General features: G+C 42.7%; 1 protein-coding gene across 2 annotated transcripts in view; it reads right to left on the bottom strand.

The window, feature by feature from the left end:
• Mitf (melanocyte inducing transcription factor) overlaps positions 1 to 4,455 on the bottom strand; it is a 221,892-nt gene that overhangs the window by 94,249 nt on the left and 123,188 nt on the right. The window lies entirely within an intron of this gene.

The following is a 4,455-nucleotide window of genomic DNA, read 5'->3' as shown; positions in this document are numbered from 1 at the left end:
TCCTCTTCCCAGACAGGTGCCAAAAATCAAAAATCAACTGTGAATTAGACTCAGGGAAATTCTCTCTCTCTCTCTCTCTCTCTCTCTCTCTCTCTCTCTCTCTCTCTCTCTCACACACACACACACACACACACACACACAAATAATGCAGTATCTGGAGTAACCACAATAATTCAAAAGCTCATCACAGCTACTTAGTGGGAATTCAGAGAAAGGAGAGAGGCGGTGGGCGATACCAAAAAAGACAGATAAGAGAACAGTATGTCTGGAGTCCAGCCCTAGCTCTGTCACAGGCCAGCTGTAAGACTTGCACATGTTTTTACATGCTCAGAGCTTAGAAGCTTCATCTGCAAAGCGGTGATGGAAGAAGGATGTTGTACATGAAGTGGCTGTGAAAACGCATCAAAGTTAAAGTGCTAAGAACAGAGCCCACAGACCATCTGGACAGTCTGTAAAAGTCACAACAAATTATTTTACATTGTGTATGTGTGTGTGTACTTACACACACATGTGTTTGTGTAATGTATGTGCACAATGTATGTCATGTATTTGTAGATCTTCATGTGTGGGAGGATGGGCACATGAGTGCCGTGGTATGAGCATGGAGGTCAGGGAACACCTAGGCATGTTAGTCCTTACCTCCCGTCTTTCTTTCAGACAGAGTACCAGTCTAGCTGACCCACAAACTTCCAGGAATTCTCCTATCTCCACATCCCATGTCACCATAGCAACTCTGAGATTACAGACACATGTTACCAAGCCTGGCTTCACATGTGTGGGAGGGTCTGAATGAAATCCTCACCCTTGTACGCAAGTTTTAATTTATGCGCCATCTCCCTGCCCAACACTGTACTTTAATCCCAGAAAATCATAGTCTCTAAACACCTCAATATCCTCAAAGCAATGAATTCTCTCATGTTACTCTCAGGGCAGGCAAGCCTTTGGAAGGTTGCTTTCTGCTATGGTGCTCACTGGCTTTCCTAGAGGAAAATACATAATGAATTCCTAGGCAGGAAAGAAGTTAATGGAAAACAGTTCAGCACACAAGTTTTCTCAAAGTCATTTGCTAGAAAATTCATTCAGAGAGTTTCGAGGGATGCATACTCCTATGTCAAATACTACCGCTAACTAGAGAAAAGTTGAAAATTAAGGATTAATTTGCCGACAGATTTGGGTCTGTCCTTATGCTGCATCTACAAAGCAAGTTTGATCTGGCTTCATCCCTCAGCTTGCTTAAGATCAGAACAAAAACCATTTGCAGGTAAGGTACATTCTTGCAGGGTATAATTCATGAAGAACAGGCACTGCCTTCCCAACTATTATCTGATTTATAAGGCAGAGATTTATTTTTAAAATTTTCAACTTAATGGCATTTCAAATGCATAATTACATGTACTTTGTGCATAAAATGCTCTATCATTTGAGAGAGATGAGTAATTAGCTGTTTTAATGGCACATGGGATAAAAATGTACAAGGAATATATAAAAGCAAACTTCAGCAGAAAATAAAAGCCGTTTTCAAAATTACCTTTTACAGGACCTCCTAAAGACCCATCAACTGCAAATGACGATCTGTTAGCCACATTTCAATTTATGGGAATTTCATTTTTAAGAATCAAATTCTAAAAATAGTTCTGCTACACCTAGTATTTTTCCATTCTTTTTGCTGTCTTCAGGCACACCTTCACGGGCTGTGGAATGAAATGCTTCCCTGCTCTAGTCCGAATCCCCTTCCTGACCCAGGAACACTGGGTAAATAATTATCAAGCTCCAGAAGTGGCTTTTGCATAAGCTAATCTGCTTGAGAGCCTGTTCACTTGGAGACCCAGCTTTCAGTACTGTTTCCTAATCTTAGGGAGAAATAGTGAAAGTGGATGCCGGAGAGGAAGGAGTGAGTCTTATCTACTAAGTCTGCTTCCATTTGTTCCCTGCAAACTGCGACTTCACCTTGTAGGACATTTCTATGACAAGGAGAATATGCTGATGTCTGAATGTTTTGCTCTCTCCATAAAAAAAAATCCACAAAAATATAAATCAGAACGTTTTTATAATGCAACTGCTACTGTAGCATGGTCAGGGAATTCTCTCTCTCTCTCTCTCTCTCTCTCTCTCTCACACACACACACACACACACACACACACACACACACACACACACACACACACCGAGCGAAGAAGGGAGGGAGGAAGGGAGAGAGATCTCTAAAGTGTTTACAATGGGGACAATTTGGAGAAATATAACACTAAAATGCGTCTTTCTAAAGAAAATGCCTTTTTATTCACAACAAAACTGGGCTGTGATCTATTTGACAATCGTGCACCAAGCACTGTGCTGTCCTAGCCCATCTTCTAAACAGTCGGAATTTTTTTTTGTCATCATTAATTTATGACCAAAACTCAATTTTAAATGAGTTAATTTTTGCGCCACCCTCCCCCCAAATGAACAATTGCCCTTTCCACATCCAGCCATAAGAGACTATGGCTGCAGCTGATAAAAGCCACAGTTGCAAAGTACCTGCCACTATTTCTAATTCCCAGGCTTTCCTTTCTCCATCCGTCCCCTCAGCCAGAGAACGAAATGCTTCTGTTAAGTGGTCCCAGAATTATCTCCAGAAAAAATACACTTCACTTACAGATACAAGCTTTCAAAGGAGCAGGGCATGAGCATCTGAACTCTAAGCGCCTCCATCTTTTTTCCTTTAAGGTGTTCTGCAAGCCCTTGGCGAAGAGTGAAAGTCAAAGTTACTTCTGGCACCGGCTGTGTCACTAGGGGTGGCTCCTGATAAGGCCCTGGAAACTCCAATCCAAACACAGCTCCACGCTAGAATGGAGCCTGGTGTCTGTCTGCAATAGCAGACCTGCTTAATCCAGTACCTATGGCACCTGAGGGGCAAAATGCTCCTCGCTCTGCACAGGGGGTGGGGGGAACACACTCCTCAAGTCAGGCCAGGCCAGAAATGTACACAGCAGCCAAGCAAGCTCTGGCAATGCTGACTGGACCTTCCCCAGCTTGGGCACCAGTTCAGGCTTGCAGGGGACGCAAGCTTGCAGGGGACATATGTCATCAGGGAACTTGAAAGGAAAAGGAAGTCGCATATTGGCGAATTTTTAACACTTAGCAGATCACAGAAGCAAGCGAGGAAGGCTATAGGGCAGTTTCTGCTATTTTCAGTTAGGATATATCAAGCATAGCCTAACACACATCTCTGCCGACTTTGCAACTGTGCAGGCAGTTTTGGGAGCTGGACACTGAGAGTATCTTACAGCTAACAGGCTATTGGTGCACACCATCTTCTTTACGCTTACATCCATCCCAAGAGTAGAAGGAGGGCTGTGCTGGTATCCGTCTGGTGCTTCTGCTGGTGGCACCCTCTTTCTGGACACACAAGTCTTTAGGCCATACATCTGTGTGTTTCAGACTGTCACCCAATCAATTCTGCATACATTGGTATACAAGAAGGGGAAAAATAGCAATGCATGTTCTCAAAGAGAAAACACTTTAAAATGCAGACATGACAACATCAATATTATCAAATATTTATGCCACAGACTCAGCGCCCCAGAGCTGTCTTACAGAGCAATAAGAAGATGGAGTTTCTCCCTGTATGCAATTCAAAGGTCACAACAAAGACACCTGACACTGACTAGCTGTGTCCCCTGGGCAAGTGACTTCACCTTTCTGTGTCTCAAAGATTATAGTCAAACTTAATTACTAGAAAAGCATCCTATTTCCCTACATCACAATTCCACAATGTAATAAATTATATTTTTTAAATACCCCTCCAATAACAGATTACATTAAGCCAGGGATTTCAGCCAAACAAAGTCTGTGTCCTCTTTGTTCATCTATTCCTTCATGCACTCTTCTCCCTGATAAATACTCACTGAATACCCACAATAGCTCAAGTACTATGCAAATTCTTAAGATCTTACATTCCAATGGGAAACACATATTAAATAATCATATTAGTTCATAATTACACGGATTGAAATTGCTACAAGGAGATGAAAATAGTTAAATGAGGTCAGATGGGCCTTCCTTAGGCAAGAATCTCTGCGCTGAGACTGGAGTTAGGGAGGGGAAAGTAAAAGACAACACATGGAAAAGCCCTGACTGGGAAAATTAGCAGGGGAAGTCGCTGAGCCTAGAACGAGGAGCAAGTATGCTGTGTATGGAGAGTGAAGCTGTGGCCAGGCCAGGTCAACCCAGCGAGAGGTCACTGATTTTGTTCCTCGGTGAGAAAGAAACCACCAAGAGGTTGTCAACGGGGACTGATGACTTCACACTGGGATTTTAGGGACAGTCTATCAGGCTGCTGTGTGGAGAACCAATGAGAAGGCGGTAATGTTAGCTATTACAGTGGTCTCAGCAGGAGGTGATGATAGCCCAGTGAAGTTCAGAAAGATAGTGCCAAATTTGGAAGAAGATAATAAAAGTGCACATTTTTTTTTTTT

Source organism: Microtus ochrogaster, unplaced genomic scaffold (assembly GCF_000317375.1).
Source record: "Microtus ochrogaster isolate Prairie Vole_2 unplaced genomic scaffold, MicOch1.0 UNK1, whole genome shotgun sequence".
In the NCBI taxonomy this organism is placed as follows: Eukaryota; Metazoa; Chordata; class Mammalia; order Rodentia; family Cricetidae; genus Microtus; species Microtus ochrogaster.
This window is presented reverse-complemented; position numbering and strand designations above follow the sequence as displayed.